The sequence below is a fragment of the Eurosta solidaginis genome, unplaced genomic scaffold, assembly GCF_040869045.1.
Source record: "Eurosta solidaginis isolate ZX-2024a unplaced genomic scaffold, ASM4086904v1 ctg00001039.1, whole genome shotgun sequence".
NCBI classification, from domain to species: Eukaryota; Metazoa; Arthropoda; class Insecta; order Diptera; family Tephritidae; genus Eurosta; species Eurosta solidaginis.
The window spans coordinates 88,421-111,449 of NW_027136886.1; the positions used below are offsets into that span (position 1 = coordinate 88,421).

Here is a 23,029-nt window from a genome sequence, read left to right on the forward strand (position 1 = left end):
TTCATTTAATTTTATTTTATTTCATTTTATTTTATTTCATTTTATTTCATTTTATTTTATTTGATTTTATTTTATTTTATTTTATTTTGTTTCATTTTATTTTATTTTATTTTATTTTATTTTATAATATTTTACTTCATTTCATTTCATTTTATTTTATTTCATTTTATTTTATTTAATTTTATTTTGTTTCATTTTATTTCATTTTATTTTATTGTATTTTATTTTATTTTATTTTATTGTATTTTATTTTATATTGTTTCATGTTACTTTATTTCGTTTCATATTGTTTTATTTTATTTTATTTTATTTTATTTTATTTTAATTTATTTATTTTTTTATTTTGTTTCATTTTATTTTATTTTATTTCATTTTACTTTATTTTATTTTATTTTATTTATTTTATTTTATTTTATTTTATTTTATGTTATATAATTTTATATTATTTTATTTTATTTTATTTTATTTTATTTCGTTTTATTTTGTTTTATTTTATTAAATTTTTTTCATTTTATTTAATTTTAATTTATTTCATTTTATTTTATTTTATTTTATTTTAATATATTTTATTTTATTTAGTTTAATTTTATAGTTTTATTTATTTAATTTTATTTTATTTTGAATCATTTAATTTTATTTTGTTTTATATTATTTTATTTACTTTAAATTATTCTATTTTGTTTTATTCTATTTTGTTTTATTTTATTTTATTTTATTCTATTCTATTTTATTTTATTTTATTTTACTTTATATTATTTAATTTTATTTTAATTTTGATTAAATAAATTTTTTTATAACATTTTATTTTGTTTTATTTACTTTAACATTACGTTGTTCCATTTTAGCTTATTTTATTTAATTTTTTTTAATAAATTTAGTTTAATTTTAATTTATTTTGCTGTGGTGGTAGCGTGCTCCGCCTTCAACACCGAAGATCCTGGGTTCGCGCGCCGGCAAAGCAACATCAAAATTATAGAAAGAAGTGTTTTCAATTAGAACAAAGTTTTTCTAAGCGGGCCGCCCCTCGACAGTGACTTGGCTAGCACTCCGAGTGTATTTTTGCCGTGAAAATCATCTCAGTCAAAAATCATTTGCCTTGCAGATGCCACTTATGACGCAGATGCCTATCGGACTCGACATAAAACATGTAGGTCCAGTCCCGCCATTTTTTAGGAAAAAGTTAAAAGGGCAACCATAAATAGAAAGAGAAGATCGGGCTAAATCCCTTCGGAGGTTATCGCGCTTTACATATTTTTATTTTTATTTTCTTTTATTTAAATTAATTTACTTTATTTAATTTAATTTGATTTAATTTAGTTTAATTTAATTTAATATTTTTAATTTAATTTACGCTAATTTAAGTTTGTAGCAGGCATGCTTAACGAACGAAACGATATCATTTCGTTTCGATAATCAACGTTAATAAACGAAACGAAGTCACTTCGTTTCGTTTATTAACGTTAAGATCGTCAAATTAACGTTAATTTGGCGTTCTTAACGTTAATAAACCAAACGAAATGACTTCGTTTCGTTTATTAACGTTGATTATCGTAACGAAATGATATCGTTTCGTTCGTTAAGCATGCCTGGTTTGTAGGATGCATTTGCATTTGAAGTCAACCAATTCGAATTCACCCCAATTTCATATAATATTCACCAAATTCATTTGCAGCGCCATCTAGTTGTAAGCTCTTTAAACGTACTCTTCTAACCAATTGTAAACAAATAGCTGTCACAACGACATCTTATCAGCTGGTGAACTAAATTTTTGTTTTTGTTTCAATTGAAGTGAATTTTTGCCGGTCGCAAATTGTGTATTTGATTACAAATTGTGAAATTATATTGAATTTGTGTTTTTCCATTTGTTATTGTGTATTATAGTGTTTACAAAAATGTTTACCAGCAGCACGGACACGTTAAAACTAAATCATACAGACATGTTTGCTAAAATTTGTTAGAATGTAAGGATGATATGCTATTTGCATGGGATTCAGGTAAAAATTGCCTTTTGGCAATTAACTGGCGTTTGGCGGCATTGGAGGGTTTTGATTCCATCCAGTATCAGGTGAGTGTGAGTTTGCGAAATTATATTACATGCATTGCTACATTTTTATAGTTGGCAGTTGGCGCCAAATACCCGCATTTGTTTACGTCGATCTAACTGCTAAATGATTATGTTGTTACGTAGTCAAACAGGACGTTTAAAATCGAAAGCTTGGGTCGGCTATACATTAAGGGACCAATTAGTTTTATTCGTAAACCAAAGTGGTTTAACCTTTGAAATTTTGCACATTGGTTCTCAGGGAGTTTCCCAACAAGAATCAGTGAGTAATTTTTAATTGTTATTAACAATTTACTAGTTATTAGTTGTTAAAGTTACCATGGTATAACTATCACTTTTTATCTACATACGAACACTCTCACAAGAATTTTATACATAAGTACACTTTATAATGTTTATAAAACCACAAACAACTATTTTCATTTGTTTAAATTTACGAATTATTGTAAAATTTATAATTCATTTGTTTACTTTCCGCGAACACAAGCATACAGCCATTTTATTAGAGTTGGGTCATTTCGTTCTGAACTTTTTAAATTGACCGGGTCTCTCAACTGAACAAGTGAACTTCGATTCGGTTCTATTTGTTCTTTTAGTTCGTTTTATCTAATGTTATTCTTTCTCTCTTCTCATTCGCGAACATTGTAAATTCATACATACATACGTAGAAATTCACAGTGAGCCCCCTTTCTAAAAACACTGCCCCCACCTGCAAGAGGCTTATAGTTTGACTACAATCTAATATTAAATTTACCAAAACAATGCAAGAAAACGCAGTGAATTGAGCAAAATTAGTGCTACCCGACTTCAAAATATGTATAAATAAAAAACGACTCAATCTATTTTAATCGCGCCTTTTCTTATTCCAGATTTTCAATTTTTTGTTTATGAAGTAAGCGTAATTTATTTTAAAAAATCGCATTTTTTAATTACAAATTTTCAATTTTTTTATGAAATAAACATAATTTATTAAAAAAAATAAAAAGCGTCGCAGGCCAAAATTTGTAATAAAAAATCGGGCGATTGTTTATTCCAAATTTTCAATTTTTTATAAAATATACGTAAATTATTTAAAACAAGTAGGGAAGGCTAAGTTCGGGTGCAACCGAACATTACATACTCAGTTGAGAGCTATGGAGACAAAATAAGGAAAATCACCATGTAGGAAAATGAACCTAGGGAACCCTGTAATGTGGTTGTATGACATGTGTATCAAATGGAAGGTATTAAAGAGTATTTTAAGAGAGAGTAGGCCATAGTTCTATGGATGGACGCCATTTAGGGATATCGCCATAAAGGTGGACCAGGGCTGACTCTAGAATTTGTTTGTACGATATGGGTATCAAACGAAAAGTGTTACTGAGCATTTTAAGAGGGAGTGGGCAATAGGTCTATAGGTGGACGCCTTTTCGAAATGTCGCCATTAGGGTGGGCCAGGGGTGACTCTAGAATGTGTTTGTATGATATGGGTATCAAATGAAAGATGGTAATGAGTATTTTAAAAGGGAGTAATCCTTAGTTCTATAGGTGGACGCCTTTTCGAGATATCGCCATAAAGGTGGACCAAGGGTGACTCTAGAATGTTTGTACGATATGGGTATCAAACGAAAGGTGTTACTGAGCATTTTAAGAGGGAGTGGGCATTAGGTCTATAAGTGGACGCCTTTTCGAGATATCGTCATTAGGGTGGGCCAGGGGTGACTCTAGAATGTGTTTGTACGATATGGGTATCAAACGAAAGGTGTTACTGAGCATTTTAAGAGGGAGTGGGCATTAGGTCTATTGGTGGACGTCTTTTCGAGATATCGCCATTAGTGTGGGCCAGGGGTGACTCCATAATGTTTGTACGATATGGGTATCAAACGAAAGGTGTTACTGAGCATTTTAAGAGGGAGTGGGCATTAGGTATATAGGTGGACGCCTTTTCGAGATATCGCCATTAGGGTGGGCCAGGGGTGACTCTAGAATGTGTTTGTATGATATGGGTATCAAATGAAAGGTGGTAATGAGTATTTTAAAAGGGAGTAATCCTTAGTTCTATATGTGGACGCCTTTTCGAGATATCGCCATAAAGGTGGACCAAGGGTGACTCTAGAATGTTTGTACGATATGGGTATCAAACGAAAGGTGTTACTGAGCATTTTAAGAGGGAGTGGGCATTAGGTCGATAGGTGGACGCCTTTTAGAGATATCGCCATTAGGGTGGGCCAGGGTGACTCTAGAATGTGTTTGTACGATATGGGTGTTAAATGAAAGGTGGTAATGAGTATTTTAAAAGGGAGTAATCCTTAGTTCTATAGGTGGACGCCTTTTCGAGATATCGCCATAAAGGTGGACCAAGGGTGACTCTAGAATGTTTGTACGATATGGGTATCAAACGAAAGGTGTTACTGAGCATTTTAAGAGGGAGTGGGCATTAGGTCGATAGGTGGACGCCTTTTCGAGATATCGCCATTAGGGTGGGCCAGGGGTGACTCTAGAATGTGTTTGTATGATATGGGTATCAAATGAAAGGTGGTAATGAGTATTTTAAAAGGGAGTAATCCTTAGTTCTATATGTGGACGCCTTTTAGAGATATCGCCAATAGGGTGGGCCAGGGGTGACTCTAGAATGTTTGTACGATATGGGTATCAAACGAAAGGTGTTACTGAGCATTTTAAGAGGGAGTCGACATTAGGTCTATAGGTGGACGCCATTTCGAGATATCGCCATTAGGGTGGGCCAGAGGTGACTCTAGAATGTTTGTACGATATGGGTATCAAACGAAAGGTGTTACTGAGCATTTTAAGAGGGAGTGGGCATTAGGTCTACAGGTGGACGCCTTTTCGAGATATCGCCATTAGGGTGGGCCAGGGGTGACTCTAGAATGTGTTTGTACGATATGGATATCAAGTTAAAGGTATTAATGAGGGTTTTAAAAGCGAGTGGCCCTTAGATGTATATGTGAAGGTGTTCTCGCGATATCGACCAAAATGTGGACCAGGTGATCCAGAAAATCATCTGTCGGGCACTGCTAATTTATTTATATATGCAATACCACTAACAGTATTCCTGCCAAGATTCCAAGGGCTGTTGATTTCGCCTTGTAGAACTTTTTCATTTTCTTCTACTTAATATGGTAGGTGTCACACCCATTTTACAAAGTTTTTTCCAAAGTTATATTTTGCGTCAATAAACCAATCCAGTTACCATGCTTCATTCCTTTTTTCGTATTTGGTATAGAATTATGGCATTTTTTTCATTTTTCGTAATTTTCTATATCGATAAAGTGGGCGTGGTTATGGTCGGATTTCGGCCATTTTTTATACCAAGATAAAGTGAGTTCAGATAAGTAGGTGGGCTAAGTTTAGTAAAGATATATCGTTGTTTGCTCAAGTTATTGTGTTAACGGCCGAGCGGAAGGACAGACGGTGGACTGTGTATAAAAACTGGGCGTAGCTTCCACCGATTTCGCCCATTTTCACAGAGAACAGTTACCGTCATAGAATCTATGTCCCTACCAAATTTGAGAAGGATTGGTAAATTTTTGTTCGACTTATGGCATTAAAAGTATTCTAGACAAACTAAATGAAACTGGGCGGAGCCACGCCCATTTTGAAATTTTCTTTTATTTTTGTATTTTGTTGCATCATATCATTACAGGAGTTGAATTTTGACTTAATTTACTTATATACAGTAAAGATATTAAATTTTTTGTTAAAATTTGAATTTAAAAAAAATTTTTTTTAAAAAGTGGGCGTGTTCTTCGTCGAATTTTGCTAATTTTTATTTAGCACATATATAGTAATAGTAGTAGCGTTCCTGCCAAATTTCATCATGATATCTTCAACGACTGCCAAATTACAGCTTGCAAAACTTTTAATTACCTTCTTGTAAAAGTGGGCGGTGCCACGCCCATTGTCCAAAATCTTACTAATTTTCTATTCTGTGTCATAACGTCAACCCATCTGCCAAGTTTCATCGCTTTAACCGCCTTTGGCAATGAATTATCGCATTTTTTCGGTTTTTCGAAATTTTCGATATCGAAAAAGTGGGCGTGGTTATACTCCGATATCGTTCATTTTAAATAGCGATCTGAGATGAGTGCCCAGGAATCTATATACCAAATTTCATCAAGATACCTCAAAATTTACTCAAGTTATCGTGTTAACGGACGGACGGACGGACGGACGGACGGACTGACGGACGGACGGACATGGCTCAATCAAATTTTGTTTCGATCCTGATTATTTTGATATATGGATGTCTATATCTATCTCGATTCCTTTATATATGTACAACCAACCGTTATCCAATCAAACTTAATATACTCTGTGAGCTCTGCTCAACTGAGTATAAAAATAAAAAGCGCTGCAGGCGAAATTTTGGAATAAAAATAGCGCAATTTTTTATTCCAAATTTTCTATTTTTTCGTAAAATAAATAAACGGATTTGAATGAAAAAGGTCCATTTTCCTCGTTGGTACTATTCAAAAATTTTTCATTCGTTGGTACAATTTAAAGAATCTGGTAGGACCATGCAAGCAGTGAATTAGATAAAATGGCTGTAAGGTTGTGTTCGGGAAAGTAAACAAATAAATTATTAAATTTTACAATAATACGTAAATGTAAACAAATGAAAATAGTTGTTTGTGGTTTTATAAACATTAGTACCTGGGCAACCGAGCTTTGCTCGGCAATCTTCGAGTATGCCGCATAACTTCCTTTGTTTTTTTATATGCACATTCTGAAATAAATTGTTGCCTAAGTAAACAGTAAATCCTTAATAGTGTTACTCCTATCCCAGAAAATTGTCAACATTTATAGTGCATACAAAGAACATTTCATCTCACCACATTCACTCATATCACAAATCACACAAGAAGATTGCGCATTGTGCATGTAAACATTAGATCATCTCTTTTTTATGGGCAATTCTTCCTCATTTTCCTTGAGCTCTTGTTTTTTCTCTCTTTCTTTCATTCGCTCAAACAGTTAACTTTGACGTAGATGTGCAGAACGAAGCAATTTTTAACTCGTGAATGCGCAATCTGGTAGGTGATCTGTGCACTCATATTAACAGAGTATATGTGGACAGCGTTGCCATATATTTTTTTTTCCAAGTCGTCAGACGCCGCCCAAAAAATCGTCAAAACTCGTCATATCTATGGCAACAACCAATAACAACCAAAGTTGTTTTAGGACGAAGTTGGATTATTACCAGGGGAAGTACGATTGTATTCACCGGAAACCAAAATGGGATCACCGGATTTCATTCAACAATATTATCTTTAAAAGAGCTCTTGTGAAAATTGTCTTTGATTGTTATTTTTTGTTGCCACATACAACATATAAAATCGTTCTCAATTCATTTATTTATTTTATAAATAACAAAAACGTTTTAAAAGATAAATTTTGTATTACATACACAAGGTACTTGTTTTCAGTCATTTTAACAATTATTATTTTTTTTCTTTGAACTCGAATATCCTCCTGTATTATTTTAGTTTCTTAGTTATACATTTTCGCGTTCATTTTTTTAGCATATTTATTTGCGGTTCAATATTATGACAGGAAAAGTTATTCAATTTTAAATAATCTTGGGCTAGCAATATTCCTTTAAATGTATCAGATTCCGGACGGTTTCGGATTTTTCTTTTGTTTAAATTTATTTTAGAAAAAATTCGTTCTATATTCGCTGAAGAGTGTGGCAAGCACATTAGATCTGCAACGAATGACCATAAATTAGAAAACGCGTATGTAGAGTCAGGTCTTTTGATAGTAGAAGTAGCTTTCCAAAAAACTTCTGGACGAACCTTAGAAATGTCTTCAAAATAGAGGAACTGCGGCATTTGTGGTATAGCGTTTAGTTTTTGGGTAATTTTGGCCTAACCAAAAGTCCAATTCACCTCTTTTTCGTCACATTTTGTTTTGTGAAATATCATCTATAGCGTACTTTATCAAAAATTTTATACGACCAACAGTTTACAATTTATAAGACGAAATTCGGGTGAGTCCGAAATGCCGCTTCCCAAAAATTGGCGGGTAATGTGATATGCAAACGTAGGTTAATTTGGTATAATATACCATTTAACCCGAATAATAACGAGATCAGTTTTACTAAAGAAAATATTAAATAAATTCTTTTGGAATTTACCAATTTTATTAATAATAGATAAATAACTTCTCAAAAGATAAAACAAAATGCCTCCTTGGCTCGTTCATATTAAAAAAGAACAAATTATTGAAAATATCAAAATTGCTTTAAAACTTCAATTTGTGCAAGTCTCGCAAATAAACATTGGATTTTTTTGGGAATGCAGACGTTATGAGCCCAAACCGTATTACACTGTAAACAAGCACTTCATTCTGATATATTTCTTTCGTCCTTCCATAACTTTTCGCAAAAGGCGCAACTCCGTCTGGAGGCATTTCAACAAAATCCCCTTGGTTCGATTCTGCATAGACGACGCTTACTTTGGAGTCACTGGTTAATTCTTTGCATTCAGCTTTTCTAGCTATTGCTGCTGGTTTTTTGAAGGTTCCTTTTCTTTTTTAATTTTTGGCTTCACTTATTGCCGGATCTTCCGAATGCTTTCTTCCAACTGATTCTTATATGGCGATTTTGTTAATACTGTCGCTTTTGACTTCCTTCCTTTTCCGGTTGCAACTGGCTTTCTATTCTTTGGCAATGGTGAAATCTGCCATGGTGAAAAGATTCCTTTACTGGTTGATGCCACAGGTTCTTGAGAAATCACTCGATTTGTATTAGACGTCGGTGAAGTAAGAGTACGTCCAGTCTCCGAAGTTGCATTTTTTTGCTCGGAAACTTCAGAGTTTTCGGCAGTTACGTGCTCATACATATCATTTGCAGTAATATAGTCTGCATCAATAAAAATATTTCAATCGAATGGATATATACCAGTACATCTAAAACCGTTAACTGCAACCTGGCCGGTCTGAACCTTATAATACGTTTTGGAAAAGAGACCAACTAAATTGAATTTAACTTTCCGTACATTTTCTCTTATAAAACTCTTTAATTCGTTACTGTAATAAGTCTTGAGTGGGATCATGAATGCTCTGTCTAGCGGTGGCACTTTTTGAGTGAAATGCGGAGGCAATAATATCATCACCACTCCGTTTTCACGAGCTAAGTTGATCACTTCAATATTTATTACTGTAGTGTCCATCTAAAATCAACATTATTGGATCTATTCCTTGGTGTTTCAATATTTAAAGTAAATGACGACGGCGTCGTCAATCAGTCAACGCTGTATGTGGAACTAAAGAGCGAATTGACAGTTTCACAGAGTTGCACTGCCACACCGCCATTTTATACAGGGTAAAAGTGTAACGCTTTTGCGTTGCGAGCAGGCAACAATTTTCACAAAGGAACGAGATACCCTGTAAAGGCGTTGCCTGTTTTTTAGAATAGAACAACAACCCTTGCGCGGCGTACAAAAAGCGTAACACTATAGCTAGAAAAGAAAACGCTATAAGTTATTTAACTAGACTATCTTCATGCGCCGAATTATTAATTTCAAACATTTTTTTAGTTATACACTATGAAAGTCTCATAATTTTATTAAATTCAAAAACTTGTAAATGTCACGAATGACAACTATCAGTTAGTTTAATTAAATGTCAACTTACTTCCATTAGCGCCATCTGTTGGTAAGTAGTTAAATGGTTAGATGTTGTTTTCAAATTGAACATATGCCTCTAGTTTTCAATGGTAGAAAATAACCGTGGTGAGATATCTTTTTGCTACGCTGAGAAATCTTTCTAATAGTAATCTATGAGAAATTGCAATTATTCATTTTATATTTGCCAAAAATATGCATGTAAATATATTTTGCTAGAATTTGCCACGGTGCCGTGATATTGCATTTCAATTTTATTAGCGCGTATGAAATTTAGAAAATTAAGTCCAATCATGTGTAAGATTTTTTAACGAAGAGTTTTAACTTTAATGCTCTCCTTTAAAGCTTTAATAGAATATGAGTAGGTAGAGTACTATATCATCTAACTACCCCAACCCTAAATGGTAACCCTACTCAAAAATGTTCCTATTGTAATGCGGTGTGAAATACCTTTCGTTTGATACCCATATCGGCATATCGCATGCAATTTTTTTAATTTTGAATAGGTGGCAACCCTAAATGGCTACCCTACTCAAAAATGACCCTACTGTAATGCGGAGTGAAATATCTTAAATTTTTTTCAATTTTTTTTTTAATTTCGAATAGGTGGCAACCCTAATTGGTAACCCTACTCAAAAATGTCCATATTGTAATGCGGAGTGAAATACCTTTCGTTTGATACCCATATCGGCATATCTCATGAAATTTTTTTTAATTTCGAATAGGTGGCAACCCTAAATGGCAACCCCACTCAAAAATGTCCCTATTGTAATGCGGAGTGAAATACTTTTCGTTTAATAACCATATCGGCAAATTTCATGCAATTTTTTTTAATTTCGAATAAATGGCAGTCCTATTCAAAAATGTCCCTATTGTAATGCGGAGTGAAATACCTTTCGTTTGATACCCATATCGCCACATCTCATGCAATTTTTTTTAATTTCGAATAGGTGGCAACCTTATGAAACATCCTGAGTGACAACACTTAGGTAGAAAGTCTTAGAAGGTGATACATTATCTCTGCGCCAAATTTCATTTAAATCGGTAGAGCCGTTCCCGAGATCGTTCGGCTATACAAACAAACAAAAATTGCTCGTTTAAAGATATAAGATAAAGTGTACTTATGTATAAAATTCTTGTGAAAGTGTTCGTATGTAGATAAAAAGTGATAGTTATACCATGGTAACTTTAACAACTACTTACTAGTAAATTGTTAATAACAATTAAAAATTACTCACTCATTCTCGTTGGGGAACTCCCTGAAAACCTATGTGCAAAATTTCAAAGTTCAAACCCTTTGGTTTACGAAAAAAACCAATTGGTTCCTTAATGTATAGCCGACCCCTTTCAACTTCCTGGATCTTCCGAAACTTGTAACTTTTTTGAAGTTAATTATACATATATGTGTATTAACTTATTTATGCATAACACATTTAAATATACCTACACAAAGAATTGCTGCATACACACCCCCCTCTATACTTGTTGACTTTTTTCGTGGGTGTGAGCAGCAGTGAACAAATTTGCTTGAAAAAAGGCACAGATGAACAAAAAGAACAATTTGTTCGTTCATCAGAAAAAGAACGAAAGAACCGAATCTCTGAAAAGAACGAAAAAGCACAACTTTACATTTTATCTAATTCACTGCTTGCATGGTGCTACCAGATGCTTTAAATTGTTCCAACGAATGAAAAATTTTTAAATAGTACCAACGAAGAAAATGGACGTTTTTCATTCAGGTTAGGTTAGGTTAGGGTGACTGCCCGAGGGCACACTTAGGCCAGTAGTATTAGGCCCGTTGTGATACCACGAAAAACACCGTTACCTTCCTCTTCGAACCATTTTGAGGACCTGATGAAACCTTCCAGGTCCTTGACGTCATGCTCCACAACCTGGCTCAGATTATCAAGAAATGGAGCTCCCAGAAAGCGCTGCCGTGCTCCGCTTAGTGCTGGGCAGTTGCAAATGAGGTGAACCACCGTTCCCTCCCCCTCATCCTCTTTACAACTCCTATAGCAACGACGATAAGATGCTCCTAACCTTTCTGCATGCCTACCTATGAGGCAATGACCCGTTAGTGTCCCCAAAAGTGTGGAAATTGTATCCCTTCTTAGGTTGTACACGTGACCGGATCTTTTAGGATCCCATTTAGGCCAGGTTTATTTAGATGTTCGACACACCGGTGTTTGTAGCCATCTTTCGTCGGCTTGACGGTAGATGTGCTCTTTTAGCATAGCTTGCATGTGGACAGGGGCATAACTAAGTGTTCTTGTACAGGAAGAACCTTCCTGGTTGTACCCTGCTTAGCGATTTCATATGCAATGCAGTTTCCCTCGATATCCCTATGTCCAGGGACCCATGTGAGGTGTACACGGTTCTGTTGAGCCATCTCTTGAAGAGATCGGCGACAGTTTAGTGCTAGCTCAGAATTGAATTGATTTTATGACAGCTTGGGTGTCGCTGAAGATAAAAATTTCTTTGCCGACATTATTTGTCCCTATCCTAGTTGCGGCTTCCATTATGGCTTCAACTTCTGCCTGGAATACACTGCAGTGGTCCGGTAGTCTGAATGAGAGCTGGAGGTCAAGGTCCCTTGAGTATACTCCACCTCCAACTCTACCGTTTAGCTTGGAGCCGTCCGTGTATATGGAAATGCTGCTGCTCATAGCAAGGCACTTATCCGACTCCGTCCAGGCATCCCTGCTGGGTATGTTTATCTTAAAGTTGGTTTCCGCAACTGTTGTGGTCCCACAGCGATCCGTGCTAGGAGGAAGAAAACTGTATTTGTTTAGAATACTTGAGTGTCCTGTGGTCTTGTTGTTCCAACACGACAACTCCCTTAGACGCAGGGCTGAAGTTGCCGCTGCTCGATGACCAGCTAGATCCAGTGGAAGGATGTCAAGAATGACTTGAAGAGCTTCGCTAGGCGTTGTTCTTAAAGCCCCGCTTACGCTTATCATGCTGGATCTGTGGACTTTACCCAACAAGTTTAGGTTTGACGCCTTGCTCAAGGCTGGCCACCATACGACTACCGCATACAGTAGTATGGGTCTGATAATCGCGGTATAAATCCATCTGCATATGTTGGGGGTGAGTCCCCATTTTTTACCAATGGCCCTTTTGCACGTATATAATGCAATGTACGCTTTCTTTTGTCGCTGAATAATGTTGTCCTTCCAGTTCAGCTTTTTGTCTAAAACAACGCCTAGAAATGTGGCTTTATCTACCAGGCTTAGGCGCACCCCATTTAGTTCTGGTAGGTTTAACGATGGTATTTTGTATCGTTTGGTATATAAGACAAACTCCATTTTATCGGAATTGACGCTGAGTCCACATCAGGAAGCCCACAGGGAAACCTCTCGCAATGCTACCTGCATTAAGTCGCATAAAGTTTGAGGGAACTTGCCTCTGTAGACAATCGCTAGGTCATCAGCATATGCCACAACCTTCCCGCTCCCCCAACTAGTATCTCTTAATAGCGAGTTTACCGTTGGGTTCCATAGTAGAGGGGAAAGGACACCACCCTGGGGCGTGGCCCTTGCGACAAATCGTGTTATATTAACCTTCCCTAGTGAGGAAAGCACTTTCCTTCCCCTGAGCAGTTGATCAATCAGTCGCACTAGGGGTCTATTTACGTCCAGACCAGTTAAAGCATTGCTAACGGCGTCTGGACTTATATTGTTGAATGCTCCTTCAATGTCTAGGAAGGCCACAAGACAATAATCCTTTCCGAACAAGGATGTTTCAATAGTAGAGACTAGGCTGTGTAGCGCAGTCTCCACAGATTTACCTTTGGTGTACGCGTGTTGATAGCCCGAAATGAGGTTTCTATCAATGTTTGTAGTGACAAAATCGCTAACTATTCTCTCTAGGGTCTTGAGGACGAAGGATAAAAGACTGATAGGTCTGTAGTCCTTCGGCTTGTAGTGAGAGGTTTTGCCTGCCTTAGGAATGAATATGACCGTGGCGCTCCTCCATGCACACGGAATATAGTTCAGAGCCAAACAAGCGGTATATATGCGCCGCAGCCAGTTGGCTGATAACTCCAAAGAGTAGATAGTTGAGCGGGGATAATCCCGTCTGGTCCAGCAGCCTTAAAAGGTTTAAAACTTTTAACTGCCCACCTCACCCTCTCCTCAGTGATGGGTATATTTACAGCTTGGTTTGCTGCAGGTACTTCCGGTGCGTGGGTCATATTTCCCGGGAAATGTGTTTCCAGGAGCAGCTCTAGCACGCACCGTAACCTTGATGTGTCAACGACACTTTCGACTCCAGTGCAGAAATTTCTCCATGAAGTTCTCTTCGCTTGTCTCAGGACTTTTTTGTAGGTCCTTGTATTCTAGCCATTGTGACCCGTTATCAAGGAATTTGCCTTTGTTAACTGTTCTGTACAGGATTCACGAAGTAGGTCCAGATCATGGGACCACCAGTGAGGTTACGCTTACCGCGTGGTTTTGGCATTGGACAAGCCTGTTCTAAGCCATTTGAGAATGCCGATGTGAAGGTTTTTATCAGATCCTCTAGCTCCTCCGTTGATGCGGGGCTTTGTGGGGGCAGTGCTGGTAGTTCTCTTGCTAACAGCTCATTATGTAGTTCCCAGTTTGTATTACGTGGGTTACGTCTCGCAATGGGCTGATCGACGAAGAAATCTAACATTACTTCAATATACCGGTGGTCTGAAAAGGAATGTTCCTCAAGAACACGCCATTTTTTAACCCACCCAAAAACGCTTTCGCTACAAATAGTGAGGTCAATAACTTCTTTACGGTTTTTAGTAATAAAAGTTGGTTCATTACCTACATTGCAAACTACCAGGTTAGTTGTTAAAAGGTAATCAAAAAGTGACTCACCACGAGGCCTCTCCTCCATCACCGTGATGTTGGGATCCTCTCCGTCGCTATACAGCAGAGCATCCTCTATCGACAAATTGCCCAGAGCCCGGGCGCAATTTGACGTGGCGAAACCAGGCTTTCGGCGTCGGAGATTTCCGCTTCCACTTCGGGTGCCTCAATGTCCGTATCCAAAGAGGCACTCGAAAGGGATGCGCGCTGTGCGTCCCCACGGTATACGTGAATTACGACCTAAGGGGCTCGAGAGCTTCCTTATTCAGGGCTAACACGACCTGTCTCCTACGTCCTACAGCGTCCTTGATTTGGATGACACTCCAGTCCTGCGTTGGGTGAGCCGGGTTCATCAGTTGCAGCATCCTGAGAATCCTCTCAGGTTCTGCTGGAACCCATGTCCTGGCCCTTGGCCGAGCCGGAATGTCCTTCCAGTCGACGACCTCAATAATCGCCCCGGGATAGACTTGTACCAGCTTTGCGGCTGCTGCCTTGTACAGCGCAACAGACCTTGCGTCCTCGCAAGCGAGTACCTTGATTTGGCCCTGGTACCATCCTGCATCAGAACCTCGCGGCGGATTACCTGGAGACTCCATCAGCACGTCGAGAACGGCGTTACCGATTTCATTCCGGACGTACGGCCACTGGTCTTTAGGGATTGCACCACGGTCATTCCCTCGGTCCATTATTCCTATAAGGATCCGGCCCTTGGCTACCTCGGCAAAGCTGGGTTTGGCTACCGCGGGGTGATTCTGGTGCCTTTTCGGCGGTGGTTTAATGTCCTCGTCGGACCTTTGACGCTTGTATGGGGTTGCGCTTTCTACATTTGCTGGCAGAGAACCCCAAAAATTCGGCAGTAGAGCTCGCGCCCTTTCCACCGAATTCCTGGCATTCTCTGACAGCGTTTCCAACGGAACGCCCTCATACCTTGACAGGACTTTTGCAGCCCTTCTCTTGTTTCTGTGGAACGATCCCTTGAGGGACTCTTCTTGAGAAGGGGTCCGACCCGTAGTTGCCCTCGCGGTCGTACCCCCGGATGATGTTTTCTTTATGGCTCCTTTATCCTTTGGCTCAGTGTGACCAGATCGTGGGACCCCTGTCACAGCCGTGGAGAGAACAGTCACCGTACCGGCATCAGACGGGTGCCCAGCATCAGCAGGCGCGTCAGTGTTCGCCGTTGCCAGCGCAACTACCTTCGCCGCCATACTGGTGCTTGCCCCCGTCAGATCACCTAAGACCGTATTGACTGAGGTTGCCCTCTTATCGTCCATGGGGAGCCGACCCGTCGTTTCCAAAGCAGTCGCTTTGCCGCTCCCCTGGGTGTTGTAGCTGTTGCGGCCCTGTTTTCCCTTAGATCGGAGTGGCCAGGTCCAGAGACACCTACCACAGCCGTGGGAAAAATGGTTGCCGTTCCGGCGCTTGGTCGGTGTCCGGCAACAGGAGACGCGTCAGGGTTCGTCGTTGCCAGCGCAACTCCCTTCGCCGCCATACTAGTGCCGACCCCCACCAAGTCGCTCTTGCCTTTAGCATTGATAGCCCTCCCTAGTTCACTAGGGCGTATGGATACCTTTGTTGTTGTCCTTCTCCCTGTGGAGGAGGACGAAGTTTCTTTTTTTGCTTGTTTTTTATTCATCTTGTTCGTACGACCCCTTGCTAGACGAGGCCAGCTTAGGGTCTCTTTATTGAAAAGGGGGAAAAGTGCCGTCCACCTCGGCAGAGCCGTTACCGCGGTAACACCATTTCTACTCTCTGAGGCGGCCCGGTATCAGAGAGGCTCCGTACAAATACAGCCAGATTAACCTCCCGACTGCAACCCATCCAATGGGCAAGGTGCCGCATAACACCCTGGATTGGGAGGGGGCAGATCTCGGTCATCGCTCACCCTAGGACTGGGCCACCGCAGTCATGGAGATCCATATGAACCTGCATCCTACTGGGTGGCATAGTCCCGTGGTCAGCGACTAAGCCCTCGCATCGCGGCAAGATCTCTGGCCCTCGCGAGGGTTTTTCATTCAACTCCATTTATTTATTTTACGAAAAAATAGAAAATTTGGAATAAAAAATCGCCGCACTTGTTTTCTTTAATAAATTATGTTTATTTCATAAAAAAATAGAAAATTTGTAATTAAAAAATGCGATTTTTTTAAATAAGTTATGTTTACTTCATAAAAAAAAAAAATAGAAAATCTGGAATAAAAAAGGGCGCGATTAAAATAGATTGAGTCGTTTTTTATTTACACATATTTTGAAGTCTGGTAGCACCATTTTTGCTCAATTCACTGCGTTTTCTTGCATTTTTTTGGTAACCTTAATATTAACTTGTGATCAAACTATAAGCCTCCTGCGGGTGGGGGTGGTGTTTTCAGAAAGAAAGAAAGTCGCCCCCATATCCAGTGTCCTTATCGCTACAACAATAGCAACCACCTTTTAGGCCAAACCAAAACGGTTAAGCGCTTATTAAGAAAGCAAGTAAGTAAATACATATATAGCTTCGCATCACTCTACAAGGCCAGTACAAACGAAAAGCACAAGTTTCTTGTCTAAATATACAAACAACTTAATGCTGTCAAATGGTCTTTGGAAATGCTGGGCTCCTATCTGCACCTTGTTGAAACTCACTTGATGCCACTAAGCTGTTGCTCAGATAATTTAAAAATTTGCGATATGAAGTCAAAGGCTCTTAGGATTGCTTAGTTCAAAGCCACAGAAAGGTGCTGCTTTTTTTGCCATTGGCTCTTGACAATTATTGGAATGCATTGGTAAAGACAGCAAGCTTTTATTCAGCCTTCTTGCTCAAATTTTAGGATATAACTGACTTCAGAATGCCTTTAAGAAAAGTATTTGATCTGATCAAGCAGAAAGCTGTGTTGCTGGCCCTCTTCTTCCTATTGAGTTATTACACTGAAAGAAAGAGACTGGTAAACTAACAGAAATACGGGTCAATTCAACCGAAATGTCTGTCAATTTTTATCCATCGCAACAAGATGTTGAATCAACTGCGCACAAATCGTTGCTTCGTAATTGACCGTTTTAATACGCATGCTTGCTACATATACATACATATTGTTACGAATATTAGCAAAACTAAGGGGTGCTGCTATCTCTAAGCCGATGCTAAACAGTGATATCATGCACATCCATAGATCAATCATTATGTATCTACATAAACGAAACAATAATTGCGTCTACACGTATGTACCATGTACGTATACGAGCAGCGGAGAATTAATGCACAAACACATGCATATATCTGAGATACTTCTGAAAGTATGCAATGAGAGAAGCTATAAAATCGTGCAATTGTAGTTAGAGCTGAGAAATTTGAGAGCTGATGGCAACTAGTAGATTCTGGAAATGGAAGCGCCTAGTAGATGCGAACGTTGAAATCAAAGAGTATAAAAGGCAGCAAATGTAGAGGCGCTGGAATTCAGATTGATTTGAGCTATTAAGCAGCTTTTGATTAAGCACGCAATCTGTCGGGCAATAGTAGAGTTTCATTTTAGGTATCAATCAGTTTGGTTATTAAGCCAGCTAGTTGCTAGTTGGCCACCGTGGTGTGATGGTAGTGTGCTCCGTTTACCACACCGTATGCCCTGGGTTCACACCCCGGGCAAAGCAACATCAAAATTTTAGAAATAAGGTTTTTCAATTAGAAGAAAATTTTTCTAAGCGGGGTCGCCCCTCGGCAGTGTTTGGCAAGCGCTCCGGGTGTATTTCTGCCATGAAAAGCTCTCAGCGAAAATCTCATCTGCCTTGCAGATGCCGTTCGGAGTCGGTATAAAACACGTAGGTCCCGTCCGGCCAATTTGTAGGGAAAATCAAGAGGAGCACGACGCAAATTGGAAGAGAAGCTCGGCCTTAGATCTCTTCGGAGGTTATCGCGCCTTACATTTATTTTTTTAAATAAAAAAAACCGTAAAGGATATTTGTCAAAAAAGATCCTTAAAGGCTCGAAAAGGTTCGAAAAGGTTCGTAAAGTTTCGGTGTTAGCAACATGTCAAATACATACAATTGGATCTCTATCATAAACAGAAGTGGGCACCACTACATCTACACGTTTACCAAATTGAGAATGTGTTAGTAAACACGAACGCGTACGAGCACGAAAGCAAAATCAATTATTTATTTAGTTTGATATCAATGCTTGAACGGTGAACACGTGTCACACGCACTCTTTGGTACCCTTTTTTAAGCGCGCGTGCGACACTTCCTCACCGTACGACCATCGAAATCAAACTACAAGAGCTGTCGTTGACTTTCACGAAGTAGCCATTGTGCCATATATGGTCGCTTAAAAGCCAACCTTATAAAACCGCACTGCGTTTTTTTAGCGCACGCAAACAACCGGCGTTTTTGTCCTAACCCAAATAAGCATGCGTTGCGACAATGTAAAGCATGTGTGCAAACGTCAAATCTAAATGTCACGCAGAACAAAAATTGGAAATCGAGTTAGGTTTTCACGCAGCAAATTCAATTTGAGTTGCTCTCATACAAGTTGTATGTGCATGACAGAAAATGACTTGCGTGCTTTTATATTAGGTTGGCTTGTTAGCAGGTGCTAAGCTCACGCCCACCGGGATCATAAAGTTAAAGTTAAAGTGAATGTTAAAGCTAAAGCGAAAGTTAAAGTTAAAAATAAAGTTAAAGTTAAAGTGAAACTTAAAGTTAAAGTTAGAGTTAAAGTTAAAGTTAAAGTTGAAGTTAAGGTTAAGGTTAAAGTTAAAGTTAAAGTTAAAGTTGAAGTTAAAGTTAAAGTTAAAGTTAAAGCTAAAGTCAAAGTTAAAGTTAAAGTTAAAGTTAAAGTTAAAGGTAAAGATAAAGTTAAAGTTAAAGTTAAAGTTAGAGTTAAAGTTAAAGTTAAAGTTGAAGTTAAAGTTAAAGTTAAGGTTAAAGTTAAAGTTAAAGTTGAAGTTAAAGTGAAAGTTAAAGTTAAAGTTAAAAATAAAGTTAAAGTTGAAGTTAAAGGTAAAGGATTCAAGGTTCGATTCGACCTCAAGGCCAGAACAATAATTTTTTTCTAATGATAATTATTGTTATTTTTTAATTTTTCTAAATTTGAAAAATTGTATTTTGTTTTTGGAATAGTAAGTAGAAAATTTTTCAGACAACCTGCCATAGCTGCGCAGATAGATCAATTTCGAAGGGTGCTAAGCCTTCATCATCAGTACGCTTTAGGCATGCTGCGCTAACCATTTAGCTATACAGCGGTGGTTTGTTTGACTGGCACCCTTCGAAATGGATCTATCTGCGCAGCTATGGCAGGTTGTCTGAAAAATTTTCTACTTACTATTCCAAAAACAAAATACCATTTTTCAAATTTAGAAAAATTAAAAAATAAAACTAATTATCATTAGAAAAAAAATATTGTTCTGGCCTTGAGCTCGATTCGAACCTTGAATGATTTATCAATAGGCCGATAAAAACAAAAACAATTGTTAATAAACCATGAGCACTTGGGAATGTTAAACAAAGTAATTGACAATAAACAAAAATCCAGCGTTATCAGTGATTTGCACCAGATGGTGCAACACTGAATAAATATAGTTGGTTAAAAGGAATAGAAGTGGCAAATTTGCCAGTCAAACAAACCACCGCTGTATAGCTAAATGGTTAGCGCAGCATGCCTAAAGCGTACTGATGATGAACGCTTAGCACCCTTCGAAATGGATCTATCTGCGCAGCTATGGCAGGTTTTCTGAAAATTTTTCTACTTACTATTCCAAAAACAAAATACAATTTTTCAAATTTAGAAAAATTAAAAAATAACAATAATTATCATTAGAAAAAAATTATTGTTCTGGCCTTGAGCTCGATTCGAACCTTGAATGATTTATCAATAGGCCGATAAAAACAAAAACAATTTAGAAAAATTAAAAAATAACAATAATTATCATTAGAAAAAAATTATTGTTCTGGGCTTGAGCTCGAATCGAACCTTGAATCATTTATTAATAGGCCGATAAAAACAAAAACAATTGTTAAAGGTAAAGTTAAAGTTAAAGTCAAAGTTAAAGTTAAAGTTAAGGTTAAAGTTAAAGTTAAAGTTAAAGTTAAAGTTAAAGTTAAAGCTAAAGTTAAAGTTAAGATTAAAGTTAAAGTTGAAGTTAAAGTTAAAGTAAAGTTAAAGTTAAAGTTAAATCTAAAGTAAAAGTTAAAGTTAAAGTGAATGTTAAAGTTAAAGCGAAAGTTAAAGTTAAAAATAAAGTTAAAGTTAAAGTGAAAGTTAAAGTTAAAGTTAAAGTTAAAGTTAAAATTAAAGTTAAAGTTAAAGTTAAAGTTAGAGTTAAAGTTAAAGTTAAAGTTAAGGGTTAAAGTTAAAGTTAAAGTTAAGGTTAAGGTTAAAGTTAAATTTAAAGTTAAAGTTACAGTAAAAGTTAAAGTTAAAGTTAAAGTTAAAATGAATGTTAAAGTTAAAGTGAAAGTGAAAGTTAAATATTAACTTCTCATTTATTCAATAAAAGTAAAAAATTTGTTTTCTTATCGGTCACCACTAGGGTGGTTCAAGATCTTATAGTAAAAACCCAAGTTGAATGTTAAGGCCAAGGGACCCTCCAATTCTTTTATATTTGATAAAAGAAGTGAGGAGCCAAAATTTCAAGGTCATAGGTCATTTGGAAGGCAGTGCTCAATTCTGTTTAAAATCTGAAAGCTGGAATTTTCTAAAATTTATGAAAAAAATGATTAGACATGTTAGGATACAAGAACCTTAATATATATGCATGTTTTAAAGTACGAACCTTTTTTAAAATAAGTACGTTTTATTGTGTGTATAAATAATCAATATGAAGTCTTTATAATTTTCCTTTGGAAGTGGGCGGTTTCTGTAGGCTTTCTAAAACGACCTTCTTTGTTGGTACAGTCGGAACTTGTTTTCGGTTAGCCTCTACAATCTGCAGCAACAACTGTTTTTCCTCCTCATCATTTGTCATGAGTTTGTTAAAATCTTGAATTAGATTAACGCCTCTTTAGCCGATGTCATTGACCACTTTGATTTTATTAATTGTATTTTTTGCCTTCTTAAACTCTGGCTTCTGTTCCCATTCACTTGATGGTTTGTCCTTGATGGCTTTGCTTTATGTTTAGCTTAGTAAACAACAACATTGTTCTACTATTAGCAAAATCTTCCAATTCATATTCATCACTTAGTAAATTGGAATTTCCTCTAATCATCCTCTCCGGTGCAGGCAGAGAGACATCTTTTTCACAATGCTTACTTTGTTTTCATGGCTCACTATTGTGGAAAAAACTGATAATTCGACCAGCTCGTCGCATAGGTACCACAAATGTGACTGCATTTTTTTATGGTTTTAGCTATCTCTTCATCAATTGCTCAGTATTTCCCAGCCTCTTTCCAAAACATTAGGTCATTGAAAGCTGCATTGGTGCTGGTTGGAGTCTCTACCCAGTTTTTCACGTGCTCCAAAACGGATAAACCAAATTTTTTATCCTTATTTGTGAGATAAACTCCTTAGTTTTGGAAAAAGCGCAATTTATATGCATAAATAAGCTTAGCCATCAATCGAGCGTGATATATTGGCCCAGGTGCTCTCCAGTGTATTTTTTATATTGGTTGCCCCAACACCAACAGCGTCAGTCCATTAAGTTCGAGGTAGTCATCTCGAGGATGATCTTTCTTACTTAGATGATGAAGGAAGGAATCGATGGCACTACTTCTTAACTCAGCTTTGCCAGGAGAAAAAAATTAATGGTATGTGGTCTGATCGATCAACTTCATTCCATGATTCCTTTAACCTTTTAAATATGGGAATTTCAGGAGAGCTTGAAGGTCACAAACATAATGTAAATACCTTGCTCAAATTTATTTCCATTATGTGGTGGCAACATGGCAACCATAGAAGTTCTTTGTTCAGCTGCTTTTCAATTAAATTGCATACACCGTTCTTCATACCGGTGTTGACGCTTGTTGTGTCAAAGCCCATACCAATGACTTTATCATCGAGATGCCATGTCTTAAGAGTTTTAAGTACTGCATATCCAGTGTTCGTACCTGTTGCACTAGCCAACTTTGGCACCCCCATTAGTTTCTCATTTCTATCACCATACGAAACTAGCACTGGTAGTCTGTCTACTTTTTGTGAACCTAAAATGTCAGGCAAGATTTTCCTGTCACAATGAACAGCAATTGGTTCTTTTATGTCTTCTAACTTTGACATCATCTCTGTCGAAAAATTCTGCCTTGCTGCTTCTCGTTATCTTTTTATCGAACTTCTTGAAAGCGACAATGCTGCGGGATCATGGCAAAGTGCGGCGGAAATATGAATGATAAGCCTATCAGCCTCATGATCGGATACTTTATTTCTGTCTAAAGCCCCTGCCACATTCATGTCAAAAAAGCTCTTCTTAGCCTTTGGTTCAGAAACATCTTCGTTCTTGCCACCTAAAACTTTTTAAATTTTTTTTTGGAAGAAGGCTGATATAATTCAAAATCAGTACCATTTTCTGAATTCCTTTGGCACTTAAACCATCATTTAAGCCAGCAT

General features: G+C 37.4%; 1 pseudogene; it reads left to right on the forward strand.

Moving 5' to 3' along the window:
* Nucleotides 1–1,663: 1,663 nt before the first annotated feature.
* LOC137235653 (nuclear pore complex protein Nup88-like) overlaps nt 1,664–23,029 on the forward strand; it is a 185,091-nt pseudogene continuing 163,725 nt past the window's right edge.